We start from the raw sequence: 25253 nt of genomic DNA on the forward strand, positions 1-25253 counted from the left end.
TGTCAGAAGTTCTCGAGTGTGCAGAGAACAATTCTGTGATCATTTTTGAAATCCAAGAGGGCTGCCGCAAATAATTATGTTTTCAGCAATATGGATATCGTGTCCGAGGTTCTCGAGGGTGCAGAAAACAATTTTGGGATCATTTTTAAATCCGAGATGGCCGAGGCACAAAATTATGATTTTAGCAATATGGATATCGTGTCCGAGGTTCTCGAGGACGCAGAGAACGATTTGGTGATCATTTTTCAAATCCAAGAGGGCCGCCGCACAAAATTATGATTTTAGCAAAATGGATACCGTGCCCGAGAATCTCTAGGGTGCAGAGAACAATTCTGTGATCAGTTTTTAAATCCAAGAGGGCTGCCGCAAACAATTATGATTTCAGCAATATTGATATCGTGTCCGATTTTCTCGAGGGGGCAGAAAACAATTCTGTGATCCATTTTTAAATCAGTGAGGGCTGCCGGAAACAATTATGTTTTCAGCAATATGGTAATCGTGTCCCAGGTTCTCGAGGGTGCAGAAAACAATTTTGGGATCATTTTTAAATCCGAGATGGCCGCTGCTCAAAATTATGATAACTACATTATGGGTATCGTATCAGAGGTTCTCGAGGGTGCAGAGAACGATTTTGTGATCATTTTTCAAATCCAAGATGGCCGCCGCTCAAAAGTATTATAACTACATTATGGGTATCGTATCCGAGGTTCTCGTGGGTGCTGAGAAAGATTTTGTAATCATTTTTCCAATCCAAGTAATCGCCGCACAAAATTATGATTTCAGCAATATGGATATCGTACCCGAGGTTCTCGAGGGGGCAGAAAACAATTCTGTGATCCATTTTAAAATCAAAGAGGGCTGCCGCAAACAATTATGTTTTCAGCAATATGGTAATCGTGTCCCAGGTTCTCGAGGGTGCAGAAAACAATTTTGGGATCATTTTTTAATCTGAGATAGCCGCTGCTCAAAATTATGATAACTACATTATGGGTATCGTATCAGAGGTTCTCGAGGGTGCAGAGAACGATTTTGTGATCATTTTTCAAATACAAGATGGCCGCTGCTCAAAAGAATTATAACTACGTTATGGGTATCGTATCCGATGTTCTCGAGGGTGCTGAGAAAGATTTTGTGATCATTTTTCAAATCCAATATGGCCGCCGCACAAAATTATGATTTCAGCAATATGGATATCGTGTCCGAGGTTCTCGAGGACGCAGAGAACGATTTGGTGATCATTTTTCAAATCCAAGATGGCCGCCGCACAAAATTATGATTTTAACAATATGGATATCGTGTCCGAGGTTCTCGAGGACGCAGAGAACGATTTGGTGATCATTTTTCAAATCCAAGATGGCCGCCGTACATAATTGTGATTTTAGCAATATGTATATCGTGTCCGAGGGCAGAAAACAATTCTGTGATCCATTTTTAAATCAAAGAGGGCTGCCGCAAACAATTATGTTTTCAGCAATATGGTAATCGTGTCCCAGGTTCTCGAGGGTGCAGAAAACAATTTTAGGATCATTTTTAAATCCGAGATGGCCGCTGCTCAAAATTATGATAACTACATTATAGGTATCGCATCAGAGGTTCTTGAGGGTGCAGAGAACGATTTTGTGATCATTTTTCAAATCCAAGATGGCCGCCGCTCAAAAGTATTACAACTACATTATGGGTATCGTATCTGAGGTTCTCGAGGGTGCTGAGAAAGATTTTGTGATCATTTTTCAAATCCAATATGGCCGCCGCACAAAATTATGATTTCAGCAATATGGATATCGTACCCGAGGTTCTCGAGGGGGCAGAAAACAATTCTGTGATCCATTTTTAAATCAAAGAGGGCTGCCGCAAACAATTATGTTTTCAGCAATATGGTAATCGTGTCCCAGGTTCTCGAGGGTGCAGAAAACAATTTTGGGATCATTTTTAAATCTGAGATAGCCGCTGCTCAAAATTATGATAAGTAGATTATGGGTATCGTATCAGAGGTTCTCGAGGGTGCAGAGAACGATTTTGTGATCATTTTTCAAATCCAAGATGGCCGCTGCTCAAAAGAATTATAACTACATTATGGGTATCGTACCCGAGGTTCTCGAGGGTACTGAGAATGATTTTGTAATCATTGTTCAAATCCAAGATGGCCGCCGCACATAATTGTGATTTTAGCAATATGGATATCGTGTCCGAGGTTCTCGAGAGTGCAGAAAACAATTCTGTGATCATTTTTGTAATCCAAGAGGGCTTCCGCAAACAATTATGTTTTCAGCAATATGAATATCGTGTCCGAGGTTCTCGAGGGTGCAGAAAACAATTTTGGGATCATTTTTAAATCCGAGATGGCTGCCGCTCATAATTATGATAACTTTATTATGGGTATCGTATCAGAGGTTCTCGAGGGTGCAGAGAACGATTTTGTGATAATTTTTCAAATCCAAGATGGCCCTCGCACAAATTATGATTTCAGCAATATGGATATCGTGTCCGAGATTCTCGAGGGTGCAGAGAACGATTTGGTGATCATTTTTCAAATCCAAGATGGCCGCCGCACAAAATTATGATTTAAATAATATGGATATCGTGTCCGAGGTTCTCGAGGGTGCAGAGAACAATTCTGTCATCATTTTTGAAATCCAAGAGGGCTGCCGCAAACAATAATGTTTTCAGCAATATGGATATCGTGTCTGAGGTTCTCGAGGGTGCAGAAAATAATTTTGTGATCATTTTTAAATCCAAGATGGCCGCCGTGCAAGATTATGATCACAAATATATAGGTATCGTATCCGAGGTTCTCGAGAGTGCAAAGAACGATGTGGTGATCATTTTTGAAATCCAAGATGGCCGCCGCACAAAATTATGATTTCAGCAATATGGATATCGTACCCGAGGTTCTCGAGGGTGCTGAGAACGATTGTGTGATCATTTTTGAAATCCAAGAGGGCTGCCGCAAATAATTATGTTTTCAGCAATATGGATATCGTGTCCGAGGTTCTCGAGGGTGCAGAAAACAATTTTGGGATCATTTTTAAATCCGAGATGGCCGAGGCACAAAATTATGATTTAAGCAATATGGATATCGTGTCCGAGGTTCTCGAGGACGCAGAGAACGATTTGGTGATCATTTTTCAAATCCAAGAGGGCCGCCGCACAAAATTATGATTTTAGCAAAATGGATACCGTGCCCGAGAATCTCTAGGGTGCAGAGAACAATTCTGTGATCAGTTTTTAAATCCAAGAGGGCTGCCGCAAACAATTATGATTTCAGCAATATTGATATCGTGTCCGATTTTCTCGAGGGGGCAGAAAACAATTCTGTGATCCATTTTTAAATCAAAGAGGGCTGCCGGAAACAATTATGTTTTCAGCAATATGGTAATCGTGTCCCAGGTTCTCGAGGGTGCAGAAAACAATTTTGGGATCATTTTTAAATCCGAGATGGCCGCTGCTCAAAATTATGATAACTACATTATGGGTATCGTATCAGAGGTTCTCGAGGGTGCAGAGAACGATTTTGTGATCATTTTTCAAATCCAAGATGGCCGCCGCTCAAAAGTATTATAACTACATTATGGGTATCGTATCCGAGGTTCTCGAGGGTGCTGAGAAAGATTTTGTAATCATTTTTCCAATCCAAGATGGCCGCCGCACAAAATTATGATTTCAGCAATATGGATATCGTACCCGAGGTTCTCGAGGGGGCAGAAAACAATTCTGTGATCCATTTTAAAATCAAAGAGGGCTGCCGCAAACAATTATGTTTTCAGCAATATGGTAATCGTGTCCCAGGTTCTCGAGGGTGCAGAAAACAATTTTGGGATCATTTTTTAATCTGAGATAGCCGCTGCTCAAAATTATGATAACTACATTATGGGTATCGTATCAGAGGTTCTCGAGGGTGCAGAGAACGATTTTGTGATCATTTTTCAAATACAATATGGCCGCTGCTCAAAAGAATTATAACTACGTTATGGGTATCGTATCCGATGTTCTCGAGGGTACTGAGAACGATTTTGTAATCATTTTTCAAATCCAAGATGGCCGCCGCACATAATTGTGATTTTAGCAATATGGATATCGTGTCAAAGGTTCTCGAGATTGCAGAAAACAATTCTGTGATCCATTTTTAAATCAAAATGGGCTGCCGCAAACAATTATGTTTTCAGCAATATGGTAATCGTGTCCCAGGTTCTCGAGGGTGCAGAAAACAATTTTAGGATCATTTTTAAATCCGAGATGGCCGCTGCTCAAAATTATGATAACTACATTATGGGTATCGTATCTGAGGTTCTCGAGGGTGCTGAGAAAGATTTTGTGATCATTTTTCAAATCCAATATGGCCGTCGCACAAAATTATGATTTCAGCAATATGGATATCGTGTCCGAGGTTCTCGAGGACGCAGAGAACGATTTGGTGATCATTTTTCAAATCCAAGATGGCCGCCGCACAAAATTATGATTTTAACAATATGGATATCGTGTCCGAGGTTCTCGAGGACGCAGAGAACGATTTGGTGATCATTTTTCAAATCCAAGATGGCCGGCGTACATAATTGTGATTTTAGCAATATGGATATCATGTCCGAGGGCAGAAAACAATTCTGTGATCCATTTTTAAATCAAAGAGGGCTGCCGCAAACAATTATGTTTTCAGCAATAAAGTAATCGTGTCCCAGGTTCTCGAGGGTGCAGAAAACAATTTTAGGATCATTTTTAAATCCGAGATGGCCGCTGCTCAAAATTATGATAACTACATTATGGGTATCGCATCAGAGGTTCTTGAGGGTGCAGAGAACGATTTTGTGATCATTTTTCAAATCCAAGATGGCCACCGCTCAAAAGTATTACAACTACATTATGGGTATCGTATCTGAGGTTCTCGAGGGTGCTGAGAAAGATTTTGTGATCATTTTTCAAATCCAATATGGCCGCCGCACAAAATTATGATTTCAGCAATATGGATATCGTACCCGAGGTTCTCGAGGGGGCAGAAAACAATTCTGTGATCCATTTTTAAATCAAAATGGGCTGCCGCAAACAATTATGTTTTCAGCAATATGGTAATCGTGTCCCAGGTTCTCGAGGGTGCAGAAAACAATTTTGGGATCATTTTTAAATCTGAGATAGCCGCTGCTCAAAATTATGATAAGTACATTATGGGTATCGTATCAGAGGTTCTCGAGGGTGCAGAGAACGATTTTGTGATCATTTTTCAAATCCAAGATGGCCGCTGCTCAAAAGAATTATAACTACATTATGGGTATCGTACCCGAGGTTCTCGAGGGTACTGAGAACGATTTTGTAATCATTGTTCAAATCCAAGATGGCCGCCGCACATAATTGTGATTTTAGCAATATGGATATCGTGTCCGAGGTTCTCGAGAGTGCAGAAAACAATTCTTTGATCATTTTTGTAATCCAAGAGGGCTTCCGCAAACAATTATGTTTTCAGCAATATGAATATCGTGTCCGAGGTTCTCGAGGGTGCAGAAAACAATTTTGGGATCATTTTTAAATCCGAGATGGCTGCCGCTCATAATTATGATAACTTTATTATGGGTATCGTATCAGAGGTTCTCGAGGGTGCAGAGAACGATTTTGTGATAATTTTTCAAATCCAAGATGGCCCTCGCACAAATTATGATTTCAGCAATATGAATATCGTGTCCGAGATTCTCGAGGGTGCAGAGAACGATTTGGTGATCATTTTTCAAATCCAAGATGGCCGCCGCACAAAATTATGATTTTAACAATATGGATATCGTGTCCGAGGTTCTCGAGGGTGCAGAGAACAATTCTGTGATCATTTTTGAAATCCAAGAGGGCTGCCGCAAACAATAATGTTTTCAGCAATATGGATATCGTGTCTGAGGTTCTCGAGGGTGCAGAAAATAATTTTGGGATCATTTTTAAATCCAAGATGGCCGCCGTGCAAGATTATGATCACAAATATATAGGTATCGTATCCGAGGTTCTCGAGAGTGCAAAGAACGATGTGGTGATCATTTTTGAAATCCAAGATGATTGCCACTCAAAATTATGATAACTACATTATGGGTATCGTATCTGAGGTTCTCGAGGGTGCAGAGAACGGTTTTGTGATCATTTTTAGAATCGAAGACGGCCGCCGCTCAAAAGTATGCTAACTACATTATGGGTATCGTATCCGAGGTTATCGAGGGTGCTTAGAACAATTTTGTGATCATTTTTCAAATCCAAGATGGCCGCTGCACAAAATTATGATTTCAGCAATATGGATATTGTACCCGAGGTTCTCGAGGGTGAAGAGAACGATTTGGTGAACATTTTTCAAATCCAAGATGGCCCCCGCACAAAATTGTGATTTTAGCAATATGGATATCGTGTCCGAGGGCAGAAAACAATTCTGTGATCCATTTTTAAATCAAAGAGGGCTGCCGCAAACAATTATGTTTTCAGCAATATGGTAATCGTGTCCCAGGTTCTCGAGGGTGCAGAAAACAATTTTGGGATCATTTTTAAATCCGAGATGGCCGCTGCTCAAAATTATGATAACTACATTATGGGTATCGTATCAGAGGTTCTCGAGGGTGCAGAGAACGATTTTGTGATCATTTTTCATATCCAAGATGGCCGCTGCTCAAAAGTATTATAACTACATTATGGGTATCGTATCCGAGGTTCTCGATGGTGCTGAGAAAGATTTTGTGATCATTTTTCAAATCCAAGATGGCCGCCGCACAAAATTATGATTTCAGCAATATGGATATCGTACCCGAGGTTCTCGAGGGTGCTGAGAACGATTGTGTGATCATTTTTGAAATCCAAGAGGGCTGCCGCAAATAATTATGTTTTCAGCAATATGGATATCGTGTCCGAGGTTCTCGAGGGTGCAGAAAACAATTTTGGGATCATTTTTAAATCCGAGATGGCCGCCGCACAAAATTATGATTTTAGCAATATGGATATCGTGTCCGAGATTCTCGAGGACGCAGAGAACGATTTGGTGATCATTTTTCAAATCCAAGAGGGCCGCCGCACAAAATTATGATTTTAGCAAAATGGATACCGTGCCCGAGAATCTCTAGGGTGCAGAGAACAATTCTGTGATCATTTTTTAAATCCAAGAGGGCTGCCGCAAACAATTATGTTTTCAGCAATATGGTAATCGTGTCCCAGGTTCTCGAGGGTGCAGAAAACAATTTTGGGATCATTTTTAAATCCGAGATGGCCGCTGCTCAAAATCATGATAACTACATTATGGGTATCGTATCAGAGGTTCTCAAGGGTGCAGAGAACGATTTTGTGATCATTTTTCAAATCCAAGATGGCCGCCGCTCAAAAGTATTATAACTACATTATGGGTATCGTATCCGAGGTTCTCGAGGGTGCTGAGAAAGATTTTGTAATCATTTTTCCAATCCAAGATGGCCACCGCACAAAATTATGATTTCAGCAATATGGATATCGTACCCGAGGTTCTCGAGGGTGCTGAGAACGATTTTGTGATCATTTTTCGAATCGAAGATGGCCAACGCTCAAAAGTATGATAACTACATTATGGGTATCGTACCCGAGGTTCTCGAGGGTGCAGAGAACGATTTGGTGATCATTTTTCAAATCCAAGATGGCAGCAGCACAAAATTATGATTTTAGCTGTATGAATATCGTGCCCGAGGTTCTCGAGGGAGCAGAGAACAATTCTGTGATCATTTTTAAATCCGAAATGGCCGCTGCTCATAATTATGATAACTACATTATGGGTATCGTATCAGAGGTTCTCGAGGGTGCAGAGAACGATTTTGTGATCATTTTTCATATCCAAGATGGCCGCCGCTCAAAAGTATTATAACTACATTATGGGTATCGTACCCGAGGTTCTCGAGGATGCAGAGAACGATTAGGTGATCATTTTTCAAATCCAAGATGGCCACCGCACAAAATTATGATTTTAGCAGTATGAATATCGTGTCAGAGATTCTCGAGGGTGCAGAGAAAAATTCTGTGATCATTTTTGAAATCCAAGAGGGCTGCCGCAAATAATAATGTTTTCAGCAATATGGATATCGTGTCCGAGGTTCTCGAGGGTGCAGAAAACAATTTTGGGATCATTTTTAAATCTGAGATGGCCGCCGCACAAAATTATGATTTTAGCAATATGGATATCGTGTCCGAGATTCTCGAGGACGCAGAGAACGATTTGGTGATCATTTTTCAAATCCAAGAGGGCCGCCGCACAAAATTATGATTTTAGCAAAATGGATACGGTGCTCGAGAATCTCTAGGGTGCAGAGACCAATTCTGTGATCATTTTTTAAATCCAAGAGGGCTGCCGCAAACAATTATGATTTCAGCAATATGGATATCGTGTCCGAGGTTCTCGAGGGGGCAGAAAACAATTCTGTGATCCATTTTTAAATCAAAGAGGGCTGCCGCAAACAATTATGTTTTCATCAATATGGTAATCGTGTACCAGGTTCTCGAGGGTGAAGAAAACAATTTTGGGATCATTTTTAAATCCGAGATGGCCGCTGCTCAAAATTATGATAACTACATTATGGGTATCGTATCAGAGGTTCTCGAGGGTGCAGAGAACGATTTTGTGATCATTTTTCATATCCAAGATGGCCTCCGCTCAAAAGTATTATAACTACATTATGGGTATCGTACCCGAGGTTCTCGAGGATGCAGAGAACGATTAGGTGATCATTTTTCAAATCCAAGATGGCCACCGCACAAAATTATGATTTTAGCAGTATGAATATCGTGTCAGAGGTTCTCGAGGGTGCAGAGAAAAATTCTGTGATCATTTTTGAAATCCAAGAGGGCTGCCGCAAATAACTATGTTTTCAGCAATATGGATATCGTGTCCGAGGTTCTCGAGGGTGCAGAAAACAATTTTGGGATCATTTTTAAATCTGAGATGGCCGCCGCACAAAATTATGATTTTAGCAATATGGATATCGTGTCCGAGATTCTCGAGGACGCAGAGAACGATTTGGTGATCATTTTTCAAATCCAAGAGGGCCGCCGCACAAAATTATGATTTTAGCAAAATGGATACGGTGCCCGAGAATCTCTAGGGTGCAGAGAACAATTCTGTGATCATTTTTTAAATCCAAGAGGGCTGCCGCAAACAATTATGATTTCAGCAATATGGATATCGTGTCCGAGGTTCTCGAGGGGGCAGAAAACAATTCTGTGATCCATTTTTAAATCAAAGAGGGTTGCCGCAAAAAATTATGTTTTCATCAATATGGTAATCGTGTACCAGGTTCTCGAGGGTGCAGAAAACAATTTTGGGATCATTTTTAAATCCGAGATGGCCGCTGCTCAAAATTATGATAACTACATTATGGGTATCGTATCAGAGGTTCTCGAGGGTGCAGAGAACGATTTTGTGATCATTTTTCAAATCCAAGATGGCCACCGCACAAAATTATGATTTTAGCAAAATGGATACGGTGCCCGAGAATCTCTAGGGTGCAGAGAACAATTCTGTGATCATTTTTTAAATCCAAGAGGGCTGCCGCAAACAATTATGATTTCAGCAATATGGATATCGTGTCCGAGGTTCTCGAGGGGGCAGAAAACAATTCTGTGATCCATTTTTAAATCAAAGAGGGCTGCCGCAAACAATTATGTTTTCATCAATATGGTAATCGTGTACCAGGTTCTCGAGGGTGCAGAAAACAATTTTGGGATCATTTTTAAATCCGAGATGGCCGCTGCTCAAAATTATGATAACTACATTATGGGTATCGTATCAGAGGTTCTCGAGGGTGCAGAGAACGATTTTGTGATCATTTTTCATATCCAAGATGGCCGCCGCTCAAAAGTATTATAACTACATTATGGGTATCGTATCCGAGGTTCTCGAGGGTGCTGAGAAAGATTTTGTAATCATTTTTCCAATCCAAGATGGCCGCCGCACAATATTATGATTTCAGCAATATGGATATCGTACCCGAGGTTCTCGAGGGTGCTGAGAACGATTGTGTGATCATTTTTGAAATCCAAGAGGGCTGCCGCAAATAATTATGTTTTCAGCAATATGGATATCGTGTCCGAGGTTCTCGAGGGTGCAGAAAACAATTTTGGGATCATTTTTAAATCCGAGATGGCCGCCGCACAAAATTATGATTTTAGCAATATGGATATCGTGTCCGAGATTCTCGAGGACGCAGAGAACGATTTGGTGATCATTTTTCAAATCCAAGAGGGCCGCCGCACAAAATTATGATTTTAGCAAAATGGATACCGTGCCTGAGAATCTCGAGGGTGCTGAGAACGATTTTGTGATCATTTTTCGAATCGAAGATGGCCAACGCTCAAAAGTATGATAACTACATTATGGGTATCGTACCCGAGGTTCTCGAGGGTGCAGAGAACGATTTGGTGATCATTTTTCAAATCCAAGATGGCAGCAGCACAAAATTATGATTTAAGCTGTATGAATATCGTGCCCGAGGTTCTCGAGGGAGCAGAGAACAATTCTGTGATCATTTTTAAATCCGAAATGGCCGCTGCTCATAATTATGATAACTACATTATGGGTATCGTATCAGAGGTTCTCGAGGGTGCAGAGAACGATTTTGTGATCATTTTTCATATCCAAGATGGCCGCCGCTCAAAAGTATTATAACTACATTATGGGTATCGTACCCGAGGTTCTCGAGGGTGCAGAGAACGATGAGGTGATCATTTTTCAAATCCAAGATGGCCACCGCACAAAATTATGATTTTAGCAGTATGAATATCGTGTCAGAGGTTCTCGAGGGTGCAGAGAAAAATTCTGTGATCATTTTTGAAATCCAAGAGGGCTGCCGCAAATAATTATGTTTTCAGCAATATGGATATCGTGTCCGAGGTTCTCGAGGGTGCAGAAAACAATTTTGGGATCATTTTTAAATCTGAGATGGCCGCCGCACAAAATTATGATTTTAGCAATATGGATATCGTGTCCGAGATTCTCGAGGACGCAGAGAACGATTTGGTGATCATTTTTCAAATCCAAGAGGGCCGCCGCACAAAATTATGATTTTAGCAAAATGGATACGGTGCCCGAGAATCTCTAGGGTGCAGAGAACAATTCTGTGATCATTTTTGAAATCCAAGAGGGCTGCCGCAAACAATTATGATTTCAGCAATATGGATATCGTGTCCGAGGTTCTCGAGGGGGCAGAAAACAATTCTGTGATCCATTTTTAAATCAAAGAGGGCTGCCGCAAACAATTATGTTTTCAGCAATATGGTAATCGTGTCCCAGGTTCTCGAGGGTGCAGAAAACAATTTTGGGATCATTTTTAAATCCGAGATGGCCGCTGCTCAAAATTATGATAACTACATTATGGGTATCGTATCAGAGGTTCTCGAGGGTGCAAAGAACGATTTTGTGATCATTTTTCATATCCAAGATGGCCGCCGCTCAAAAGTATTATAACTACATTATGGGTATCGTATCCGAGGTTCTCGATGGTGCTGAGAAAGATTTTGTGATCATTTTTCAAATCAAAGATGGCCGCCGCACAAAATTATGATTTCAGCAATATGGATATCGTGTCCGAGGTTCTCGAGAGTGCAGAAAACAATTCTGTAATCCATTTTTAAATCAAAATGGGCTGCCGCAAACAATTATGTTTTCAGCAATATGGTAATCGTGTCCCAGGTTCTCGAGGGTGCAGAAAACAATTTTAGGATCATTTTTAAATCCGAGATGGCCGCTGCTCAAAATTATGATAACTACATAATGGGTATCGCATCAGAGGTTCTTGAGGGTGCAGAGAACGATTTTGTGATCATTTTTCAAATCCAAGATGGCCGCCGCTCATAAGTATTATAACTACATTATGGGTATCGTATCTGAGGTTCTCGAGGGTGCTGAAAAAGATTTTGTGATCATTTTTCAAATCCAATATGGCCGCCGCACAAAATTATGATTTCAGCTATATGGATATCGTACCCGAGGTTCTCGAGGGTGCTGAGAACGATTTTGTGATCATTTTTCGAATCGAAGATGGCCAACGCTCAAAAGTATGATAACTACATTATGGGTATCGTACCCGAGGATCTCGAGGGTGCAGAGAACGATTTGGTGATCATTTTTCAAATCCAAGATGGCAGCCGCACAAAATTATGATTTTAGCTGTATGAATATCGTGCCCGAGGTTCTCGAGGGAGCAGAGATCAATTCTGTGATCATTTTTAAATCCGAGATGGCCGCTGCTCAAAATTATGATAACTACATTATGGGTATCGTATCAGAGGTTCTCGAGGGTGCAGAGAACGATTTTGTGATCATTTTTCAAATCCAAGATGGCCGCTGCTCAAAAGAATTATAACTACATTATGGGTATCGTATCCGAGGTTCTCGATGGTGATGAGAAAGATTTTGTGATCATTTTTCAAATCCAAGATGGCCGCCGCACAAAATTATGATTTCAGCAAAATGGATACGGTGCCCGAGAATCTCTAGGGTGCAGAGAACAATTCTGTGATCATTTTTCAAATCCAATATGGCCGCCGCACAAAATTATGATTTCAGCAATATGGATATCGTACCCGAGGTTTTCGAGGGGGCAGAAAACAATTCTTTGATCCATTTATAAATCAAAGAGGGCTGCCGCAAACAATTATGTTTTCAGCAATATGGTAATCGAGTCCCAGGTTCTCGACGGTGCAGAAAACAATTTTGGGATCATTTTTTAATCTGAGATAGCCGCTGCTCAAAATTATGACAAATACATTATGGGTATCGTATCAGAGGTTCTCGAGGGTGCAGAGAACGATTTTGTGATCATTTTTCAAATCCAAGATGGCCGCTGCTCAAAAGAATTATAACTACATTATGGGTATCGTATCCGAGGTTCTCGATGGTGATGAGAAAGATTTTGTGATCATTTTTCAAATCCAAGATGGCCGCCGCACAAAATTATGATTTCAGCAATATGGATATCGTGTCCGAGGTTCTCGAGAGTGCAGAAAACAATTCTATGATCATTTTTGTAATCCAAGAGGGCTGCCGCAAACAATTATGTTTTCAGCAATATGAATATCGTGTCCGAGGTTCTCGAGGGTGCAGAAAACAATTTTAGGATCATTTTTAAATCCGAGATGGCTGCCGCTCATAATTATGATAACTATATTATGGGTAACGTATCAGAGGTTCTCGAGGGTGTAGAGAACGATTTTGTAATCATTTTTCAAATCCAAGATGGCCGCCGCTCAAAAAGATGATAACTACATTATGGGTATCGTATCCGAGGTTCTCGAGGGTGCTGAGAACAATTTTGTGATAATTTTTCAAATCCAAGATGGGCCTCGCACAAATTATGATTTCAGCAATATGGATATCGTGTCCGAGATTCTCGAGGGTGCAGAGAACGATTTGGTGATCATTTTTCAAATCCAAGATGGCCGCCACACAAAATTATGATTTCAGCAATATGGATATCGTGTCCGAGGTTCTCGAGAGTGCAGAAAACAATTCTGTGATCCATTTTTAAATCAAAATGGGCTGACGCAAACAATTATGTTTACAGCAATATGGTAATCGTGTCTGAGGTTCTCGAGGGTGCAGAAAATAATTTTGGGATCATTTTTAAATCCGAGATGGCCGCCGTGCAAGATTATGATCACAAATATATAGGTATCGTATCCGAGGTTCTCGAGAGTGCAAAGAACGATGTGGTGATCATTTTTGAAATCCAAGATGGTTGCCACTCAAAATTATGATTTTAGCAAAATGGATACGGTGCCCGAGAATCTCTAGGGTGCAGAGAACAATTCTGTGATCATTTTTAAATCCGAGATGGCCGCTGCTCAAAATTATGATAACTACATTATGGGTATCGTATCAGAGGTTCTCGAGGGTGCAGAGAACGATTTTGTGATCATTTTTCATATCCAAGATGGCCGCCGCTCAAAAGTATTATAACTACATTATGGGTATCGTATCCGAGGTTCTCGAGGGTGCTGAGAACGATTGTGTGATCATTTTTCTAATCGAAGATGGCCAACGCTCAAAAGTATGATAACTACATTATGGGTATCGTACCCGAGGTTCTCGAGGGTGCAGAGAACGATTTGGGATCATTTTTAAATCCGAGATGGCCGCCGCACAAAATTATGATTTTAGCAATATGGATATCGTGACCGAGGTTCTCGAGGATGCAGAGAACGATTTGGTGATCATTTTTCAAATCCAAGAGGGCCGCCGCACAAATTTTATGATTTTAGCAATATGGATATCGTGTCCGAGGTTCTCGAGAGTGCAGAAAACAATTCTGTGATCCATTTTTAAATCAAAATGGGCTGCCGCAAACAATTATGTTTTCAGCAATATGGATATCGTGTCCGAGGTTCTCGAGGGTGCAGAAAACAATTTTGGGATCATTTTAAAATCCGAGATGGCCGCCGCACAAAATTATGATTTTAGCAATATGGATATCGTGTCCGAGGTTCTCGAGAGTGCAGAAAACAATTCTGTGATCCATTTTTAAATCAAAATGGGCTGCCGCAAACAATTATGTTTTCAGCAATATGGTAATCGTGTCCCAGGTTCTCGAGGGTGCAGAAAACAATTGTAGGATCATTTTTAAATCCGAAATGGCCGCTGCTCAAAATTATGATAACTACATAATGGGTATCGCATCAGAGGTTCTTGAGGGTGCAGAGAACGATTTTGTGATCATTTTTCAAATCCAAGATGGCCGCCGCTCATAAGTATTATAACTACATTATGGGTATCGTATCTGAGGTTCTCGAGGGTGCTGAGAAAGATTTTGTGATCATTTTTCAAATCCAATATGGCCGCCGCACAAAATTATGATTTCAGCAATATGGATATCGTACCCGAGGTTCTCGAGGGTGCTGAGAACGATTTTGTGATCATTTTTCGAATCGAAGATGGCCAACGCTCAAAAGTATGATAACTACATTATTGGTATCGTACCCGAGGTTCTCGAGGGTGCAGAGAACGATTTGGTGATCATTTTTCAAATCCAAGATGGCAGCCGCACAAAATTATGATTTTAGCTGTATGAATATCGTGCCCGAGGTTCTCGAGGGAGCAGAGAACAATTCTGTGATCATTTTAAATCCGAGATGGCCGCTGCTCAAAATTATGATAACTACATTATGGGTATCGTATCAGAGGTTCTCGAGGGTGCAGAGAACGATTTTGTGATCATTTTTCAAATCCAAGATGGCCGCCGCTCAAAATTATTATAACTACATTATGGGTATCGTATCTGAGGTTCTCTAGGGTGCTGAGAAAGATTTTGTGATCATTTTTCAAATCCAATATGGCCGCCGCACAAAATTATGATTTCAGCAATATGGATATCGTACCCGAGGTTTTCGAGGGGGCAGAAAACAATTCTGTGATCCATTTTTAAATCAAAGAGGGCTGCCGCAAACAATTATGTTTTCAGCAATATGGTAATCGTGTCCCAGGTTCTCGAGGGTGCAGAAAACAATTTTGGGATCATTTTTTAATCTGAGATAGCCGCTGCTCAAAATTATGATAAATACATTATGGGTATCGTATCAGAGGTTCTCGAGGGTGCAGAGAACGATTTTGTGATCATTTTTCAAATCCAAGATGGCCGCTGCTCAAAAGAATTATAACTACATTATGGGTATCGTATCCGAGGTTCTCGATGGTGATGAGAAAGATTTTGTGATCATTTTTCAAATCCAAGATGGCCGCCGCACAAAATTATGATTTCAGCAATATGGATATCGTGTCCGAGGTTCTCGAGAGTGCAGAAAACAATTCTATGATCATTTTTGTAATCCAAGAGGGCTGCCGCAAACAATTATGTTTTCAGCAATATGAATATCGTGTCCGAGGTTCTCGAGGGTGCAGAAAACAATTTTGGGATCATTTTTAAATCCGAGATGGCTGCCGCTCATAATTATGATAACTATATTATGGGTAACGTATCAGAGGTTCTTGAGGGTGCAGAGAACGATTTTGTAATCATTTTTCAAATCCAAGATGGCCGCCGCTCAAAAAGATGATAACTACATTATGGGTATCGTATCCGAGGTTCTCGAGGGTGCTGAGAACGATTTTGTGATAATTTTTCAAATCCAAGATGGGCCTCGCACAAATTATGATTTCAGCAATATGGATATCGTGTCCGAGATTCTCGAGGGTGCAGAGAACGATATGGTGATCATTTTTCAAATCCAAGATGGCCGCCGCACAAAATTATGATTTTAACAATATGGATATCGTGTACGAGGTTCTCGAGGGTGCAGAGAACAATTCTGTGATCATTTTTCAAATCCAAGATGGCCGCCACACAAAATTATGATTTCAGCAATATGGATATCGTGTCCGAGGTTCTCGAGAGTGCAGAAAACAATTCTGTGATCCATTTTTAAATCAAAATGGGCTGCCGCAAACAATTATGTTTACAGCAATATGGTAATCGTGTCTGAGGTTCTCGAGGGTGCAGAAAATAATTTTGGGATCATTTTTAAATCCGAGATGGCCGCCGTGCAAGATTATGATCACAAATATATAGGTATCGTATCCGAGGTTCTCGAGAGTGCAAAGAACGATGTGGTGATCATTTTTGAAATCCAAGATGGTTTCCACTCAAAATTATGATAACTACATTATGGGTATCGTATCTGAGGTTCTCGAGGGTGCAGAGAACGGTTTTGTGATCATTTTTAGAATCGAAGACGGCCGCCGCTCAAAAGTATGCTAACTACATTATATGTATCGTATCCGAGGTTATCGAGGGTGCTTAGAACAATTTTGTGATCATTTTCAAATCCAAGATGACCGCCGCACAAAATTATGATTTCAGCAATATGGATATTGTACCCGAGGTTCTCGAGAGTGAAGAGAACGATTTGGTGAACATTTTTCAAATCCAAGATGGCCGCCGCACAAAATTGTGATTTAAGCAATATGGATATCGTGTCCGAGGGCAGAAAACAATTCTGTGATCCATTTTTAAATCAAAGAGGGCTGCCGCAAAAAATTATGTTTTCAGCAATATGGTTATCGTGTCCCAGGTTCTCGAGGGTGCAGAAAACAATTTTGGGATCATTTTTAAATCCGAGATGGCCGCTGCTCTAAATTATGATAACTACATTATGGGTATCGTATCAGAGGTTCTCGAGGGTGCAGAGAACGATTTTGTGATCATTTTTCATATCCAAGATGGCCGTCGCTCAAAAGTATTATAACTACATTATGGGTATCGTATCCGAGGTTCTCGATGGTGCTGAGAAAGATTTTGTGATCATTTTTCAAATCCAAGATGGCCGCCGCACAAAATTATGATTTCATCAATATGGATATCGTGTCCGAGGTTCTCGAGAGTGCAGAAAACAATTCTGTAATCCATTTTTAAATCAAAATGGGCTGCCGCAAACAATTATGTTTTCAGCAATATGGTAATCGTGTCCCAGGTTCTCGAGGGTGCAGAAAACAATTTTAGGATCATTTTTAAATCCGAGATGGCCGCTGCTCAAAATTATGATAACTACATTATGGGTATCGCATCAGAGGTTCTTGAGGGTGCAGAGAACGATTTTGTGATCATTTTTCAAATCCAAGATGGCCGCCGCTCAAAAGTATTATAACTACATTATGGGTATCGTATCTGAGGTTCTCGAGGGTACTGAGAACGATTTTGTAATCATTTTTCAAATCCAAGATGGCCGCCGCTCAAAAAGATGATAACTACATTATGGGTATCGTATCCGAGGTTCTCGAGGGTGCTGAGAAAGATTTTGTGATCATTTTTCAAATCCAAGATGGCCGCCGCACAAAATTATGATTTCATCAATATGGATATCGTGTCCGAGGTTCTCGAGAGTGCAGAAAACAATTCTGTAATCCATTTTTTAATCAAAATGGGCTGCCGCAAACAATTATGTTTTCAGCAATATGGTAATCGTGTCCCAGGTTCTCGAGGGTGCAGAAAACAATTTTAGGATCATTTTTAAATCCGAGATGGCCGCTGCTCAAAATTATGATAACTACATTATGGGTATCGCATCAGAGGTTCTTGAGGGTGCAGAGAACGATTTTGTGATCATTTTTCAAATCCAAGATGGCCGCCGCTCAAAATTATGATAACTACATTATGGGTATCGCATCAGAGGTTCTTGAGGGTGCAGAGAACGATTTTGTGATCATTTTTCAAATCCAAGATGGCCACCGCTCAAAAGTATTATAACTACATTATGGGTATCGTATCTGAGGTTCTCGAGGGTACTGAGAACGATTTTGTAATCATTTTTCGAATCGAAGATGGCCAACGCTCAAAAGTATGATAACTACATTATGGGTATCGTACCCGAGGTTCTCGAGGGTGCAGAGAACGATTTGGTGATCATTTTTCAAATCCAAGATGGCAGCCGCACAAAATTATGATTTTAGCTGTATGAATATCGTGCCCGAGGTTCTCGAGGGAGCAGAGAACAATTCTGTGATCATTTTTAAATCCGAGATGGCCGCTGCTCAAAATTATGATAACTACATTATGGGTATCGTATCAGAGGTTCTCGAGGGTGCAGAGAACGATTTTGTGATCATTTTTCATATCCAAGATGGCCGCCGCTCAAAAGTATTATAACTACATTATGGGTATCGTATCCGAGGTTCTCGAGGGTGCTGAGAACGATTGTGTGATCATTTTTCTAATCGAAGATGGCCAACGCTCAAAAGTATGATAACTACATTATGGGTATCGTACCCGAGGTTCTCGAGGGTGCAGAGAACGATTTTGGGATCATTTTTAAATCCGAGATGGCCGCCGCACAAAATTATGATTTTAGCAATATGGATATCGTGACTGAGGTTCTCGAGGACGCAGAGAACGATTTGGTGATCATTTTTCAAATCCAAGAGGGCCGCCGCACAAATTTTATGATTTTAGCAATATGGATATCGTGTCCGAGGTTCTCGAGAGTGCAGAAAACAATTCTGTGATCCATTTTTAAATCAAAATGGGCTGCCGCAAACAATTATGTTTTCAGCAATATGGATATCGTGTCCGAGATTCTCGAGGGTGCAGAAAATAATTTTGGGATCATTTTAAAATCCGAGATGGCCGCCGCACAAAATTATGATTTTAGCAATATGGATATCGTGTCCGAGGTTCTCGAGGGTGCAGAGAACAATTCTGTGATCCATTTTTAAATCAAAATGGGCTGCCGCAAACAATTATGTTTTCAGCAATATGGTAATCGTGTCCCAGGTTCTCGAGGGTGCAGAAAACAATTTTAGGATCATTTTTAAATCCGAGATGGCCGCTGCTCAAAATTATGATAACTACATAATGGGTATCGCATCAGAGGTTCTTGAGGGTGCAGAGAACGATTTTGTGATCATTTTTCAAATCCAAGATGGCCGCCGCTCATAAGTATTATAACTACATTATGGGTATCGTATCTGAGGTTCTCGAGGGTGCTGAGAACGATTTTGTGATCATTTTTCAAATCCAATATGGCCGCCGCACAAAATTATGATTTCAGCAATATGGATATCGTACCCGAGGTTCTCGAGGGTGCTGAGAACGATTTTGTGATCATTTTTCGAATCGAAGATGGCCAACGCTCAAAAGTATGATAACTACATTATGGGTATCGTACCCGAGGTTCTCGGGGGTGCAGAGAACGATTTGGTGATCATTTTTCAAATCCAAGATGGCAGCCGCACAAAATTATGATTTTAGCTGTATGAATATCGTGCCCGAGGTTCTCGAGGGAGCAGAGAACAATTCTGTGATCATTTTTAAATCCGAGATGGCCGCCGCTCAAAATTATGATAACTACATTATGGGTATCGTATCCGAGGTTCTCGAGGGTGCAGAGAACGATTTTGTGATCATTTTTCAAATCCAAGCTGGCCGCCGCTCAAAAGTATTATAACTACATTATGGGTATCGTATCTGAGGTTCTCTAGGGTGCTCAGAAAGATTTTGTGATCATTTTTCAAATCCAAGATGGCCGCCGCACAAAATTATGATTTTAACAATATGGATATCGTGTACGAGGTTCTCGAGGGTGCTTAGAACAATTTTGTGATCATTTTTCAAATCCAAGATAGCCGCCGCACAAAATTATGATTTCAGCAATATAGATATTGTACCCGAGGTTCTCGAGGGTGAAGAGAACGATTTGGTGAACATTTTTCAAATCCAAGATGGCCGCCGCACAAAATTGTGATTTTAGCAATATGGATATCGTGTCCGAGGGCAGAAAACAATTCTGTGATCCATTTTTAAATCAAAGAGGGCTGCCGCAAACAATTATATTTTCAGCAATATGGTAATCGTGTCCCAGGTTCTCGAGGGTGCAGAAAACAATTTTGGGATCATTTTTAAATCCGAGATGGCCGCTGCTCAAAAGTATGATAACTACATTATGGGTATCGTACCCGAGGTTCTCGAGGGTGCAGAGAACGATTTTGGGATCATTTTTAAATCCGAGATGGCCGCCGCACAAAATTATGATTTTAGCAATATGGATATCGTGACCGAGGTTCTCGAGGACGCAGAGAACGATTTGGTGATCATTTTTCAAATCCAAGAGGGCCGCCGCACAAATTTTCTCGAGGGTGCAGAAAACAATTTTAGAATCATTTTTAAATCCGAGATGGCCGCTGCTCAAAATTATGATAACTACATAATGGGTATCGCATCAGAGGTTCTTGAGGGTGCAGAGAACGATTTTGTGATCATTTTTCAAATCCAAGATGGCCGCCGCTCATAAGTATTATAACTACATTATGGGTATCGTATCTGAGGTTCTCGAGGGTGCTGAGAAAGATTTTGTGATCATTTTTCAAATCCAATATGGCCGCCGCACAAAATTATGATTTCAGCAATATGGATATCGTACCCGAGGTTCTCGAGGGTGCTGAGAACGATTTTGTGATCATTTTTCGAATCGAAGATGGCCAACGCTCAAAAGTATGATAACTACATTATGGGTATCGTACCCGAGGTTCTCGAGGGTGCAGAGAACGATTTGGTGATCATTTTTCAAATCCAAGATGGCAGCCGCACAAAATTATGATTTTAGCTGTATGAATATCGTGCCCGAGGTTCTCGAGGGAGCAGAGAACAATTCTGTGATCATTTTTAAATCCGAGATGGCCGCTGCTCAAAATTATGATAACTACATTATGGGTATCGTATCAGAGGTTCTCGAGGGTGCAGAGAACGATTTTGTGATCATTTTTCAAATCCAAGCTGGCCGCCGCTCAAAAGTATTATAACTACATTATGGGTATCGTATCTGAGGTTCTCTAGGGTGCTGAGAAAGATTTTGTGATCATTTTTCAAATCCAAGATGGCCGCCGCACAAAATTATGATTTTAACAATATGGATATCGTGTACGAGGTTCTCGAGGGTGCTTAGAACAATTTTGTGATCATTTTTCAAATCCAAGATAGCCGCCGCACAAAATTATGATTTCAGCAATATAGATATTGTACCCGAGGTTCTCGAGGGTGAAGAGAACGATTTGGTGAACATTTTTCAAATCCAAGATGGCCGCCGCACAAAATTGTGATTTTAGCAATATGGATATCGTGTCCGAGGGCAGAAAACAATTCTGTGATCCATTTTTAAATCAAAGAGGGCTGCCGCAAACAATTATATTTTCAGCAATATGGTAATCGTGTCCCAGGTTCTCGAGGGTGCAGAAAACAATTTTGGGATCATTTTTTAATCCGAGATGGCCGCTGCTCAAAAGTATGATAACTACATTATGGGTATCGTACCCGAGGTTCTCGAGGGTGCAGAGAACGATTTTGGGATCATTTTTAAATCCGAGATGGCCGCCGCACAAAATTATGATTTTAGCAATATGGATATCGTGACCGAGGTTCTCGAGGACGCAGAGAACGATTTGGTGATCATTTTTCAAATCCAAGAGGGCCGCCGCACAAATTTTCTCGAGGGTGCAGAAAACAATTTTAGGATCATTTTTAAATCCGAGATGGCCGCTGCTCAAAATTATGATAACTACATAATGGGTATCGCATCAGAGGTTCTTGAGGGTGCAGAGAACGATTTTGTGATCATTTTTCAAATCCAAGATGGCCGCCGCTCATAAGTATTATAACTACATTATGGGTATCGTATCTGAGGTTCTCGAGGGTGCTGAGAAAGATTTTGTGATCATTTTCAAATCCAATATGGCCGCCGCACAAAATTATGATTTCAGCAATATGGATATCGTACCCGAGGTTCTCGAGGGTGCTGAGAACGATTTTGTGATCATTTTTCGAATCGAAGATGGCCAACGCTCAAAAGTATGATAACTACATTATGGGTATCGTACCCGAGGTTCTCGAGGGTGCAGAGAACGATTTGGTGATCATTTTTCAAATCCAAGATGGCAGCCGCACAAAATTATGATTTTAGCTGTATGAATATCGTGCCCGAGGTTCTCGAGGGAGCAGAGAACAATTCTGTGATCATTTTTAAATCCGAGATGGCCGCTGCTCAAAATTATGATAACTACATTATGGGTATCGCATCAGAGGTTCTTGAGGGTGCAGAGAACGATTTTGTGATCATTTTTCAAATCCAAGATGGCCACCGCTCAAAAGTATTATAACTACATTATGGGTATCGTATCTGAGGTTCTCGAGGGTACTGAGAACGATTTTGTAATCATTTTTCGAATCGAAGATGGCCAACGCTCAAAAGTATGATAACTACATTATGGGTATCGTACCCGAGGTTCTCGAGGGTGCAGAGAACGATTTGGTGATCATTTTTCAAATCCAAGATGGCAGCCGCACACAATTATGATTTTAGCTGTATGAATATCGTGCCCGAGGTTCTCGAGGGAGCAGAGAACAATTCTGTGATCATTTTTAAATCCGAGATGGCCGCTGCTCAAAATTATGATAACTACATTATGGGTATCGTATCAGAGGTTCTCGAGGGTGCAGAGAACGATTTTGTGATCATTTTTCATATCCAAGATGGCCGCCGCTCAAAAGTATTATAACTACATTATGGGTATCGTATCCGAGGTTCTCGAGGGTGCTGAGAACGATTGTGTGATCATTTTTCTAATCGAAGATGGCCAACGCTCAAAAGTATGATAACTACATTATGGGTATCGTACCCGAGGTTCTCGAGGGTGCAGAGAACGATTTTGGGATCATTTTTAAATCCGAGATGGCCGCCGCACAAAATTATGATTTTAGCAATATGGATATCGTGACTGAGGTTCTCGAGGACGCAGAGAACGATTTGGTGATCATTTTTCAAATCCAAGAGGGCCGCCGCACAAATTTTATGATTTTAGCAATATGGATATCGTGTCCGAGGTTCTCGAGAGTGCAGAAAACAATTCTGTGATCCATTTTTAAATCAAAATGGGCTGCCGCAAACAATTATGTTTTCAGCAATATGGATATCGTGTCCGAGATTCTCGAGGGTGCAGAAAACAATTTTGGGATCATTTTAAAATCCGAGATGGCCGCCGCACAAAATTATGATTTCAGCAATATGGATATCGTGTCCGAGGTTCTCGAGAGTGCAGAGAACAATTCTGTGATCCATTTTTAAATCAAAATGGGCTGCCGCAAACAATTATGTTTTCAGCAATATGGTAATCGTGTCCCAGGTTCTCGAGGGTGCAGAAAACAATTTTAGGATCATTTTTAAATCCGAGATGGCCGCTGCTCAAAATTATGATAACTACATAATGGGTATCGCATCAGAGGTTCTTGAGGGTGCAGAGAACGATTTTGTGATCATTTTTCAAATCCAAGATGGCCGCCGCTCATAAGTATTATAACTACATTATGGGTATCGTATCTGAGGTTCTCGAGGGTGCTGAGAAAGATTTTGTGATCATTTTTCAAATCCAATATGGCCGCCGCACAAAATTATGATTTCAGCAATATGGATATCGTACCCGAGGTTCTCGAGGGTGCTGAGAACGATTTTGTGATCATTTTTCGAATCGAAGATGGCCAACGCTCAAAAGTATGATAACTACATTATGGGTATCGTACCCGAGGTTCTCGGGGGTGCAGAGAACGATTTGGTGATCATTTTTCAAATCCAAGATGGCAGCCGCACAAAATTATGATTTTAGCTGTATGAATATCGTGCCCGAGGTTCTCGAGGGAGCAGAGAACAATTCTGTGATCATTTTTAAATCCGAGATGGCCGCTGCTCAAAATTATGATAACTACATTATGGGTATCGTATCAGAGGTTCTCGAGGGTGCAGAGAACGATTTTGTGATCATTTTTCAAATCCAAGCTGGCCGCCGCTCAAAAGTATTATAACTACATTATGGGTATCGTATCTGAGGTTCTCTAGGGTGCTCAGAAAGATTTTGTGATCATTTTTCAAATCCAAGATGGCCGCCGCACAAAATTATGATTTTAACAATATGGATATCGTGTACGAGGTTCTCGAGGGTGCTTAGAACAATTTTGTGATCATTTTTCAAATCCAAGATAGCCGCCGCACAAAATTATGATTTCAGCAATATAGATATTGTACCCGAGGTTCTCGAGGGTGAAGAGAACGATTTGGTGAACATTTTTCAAATCCAAGATGGCCGCCGCACAAAATTGTGATTTTAGCAATATGGATATCGTGTCCGAGGGCAGAAAACAATTCTGTGATCCATTTTTAAATCAAAGAGGTCTGCCGCAAACAATTATATTTTCAGCAATATGGTAATCGTGTCCCAGGTTCTCGAGGGTGCAGAAAACAATTTTGGGATCATTTTTTAATCCGAGATGGCCGCTGCTCAAAAGTATGATAACTACATTATGGGTATCGTACCCGAGGTTCTCGAGGGTGCAGAGAACGATTTTGGGATCATTTTTAAATCCGAGATGGCCGCCGCACAAAATTATGATTTTAGCAATATGGATATCGTGACCGAGGTTCTCGAGGACGCAGAGAACGATTTGGTGATCATTTTTCAAATCCAAGAGGGCCGCCGCACAAATTTTCTCGAGGGTGCAGAAAACAATTTTAGGATCATTTTTAAATCCGAGATGGCCGCTGCTCAAAATTATGATAACTACATAATGGGTATCGCATCAGAGGTTCTTGAGGGTGCAGAGAACGATTTTGTGATCATTTTTCAAATCCAAGATGGCCGCCGCTCATAAGTATTATAACTACATTATGGGTATCGTATCTGAGGTTCTCGAGGGTGCTGAGAAAGATTTTGTAATCATTTTTCAAATCCAATATGGCCGCCGCACAAAATTATGATTTCAGCAATATGGATATCGTAC

Source organism: Leptidea sinapis, chromosome 38 (assembly GCF_905404315.1).
Source record: "Leptidea sinapis chromosome 38, ilLepSina1.1, whole genome shotgun sequence".
NCBI classification, from domain to species: domain Eukaryota; kingdom Metazoa; phylum Arthropoda; class Insecta; order Lepidoptera; family Pieridae; genus Leptidea; species Leptidea sinapis.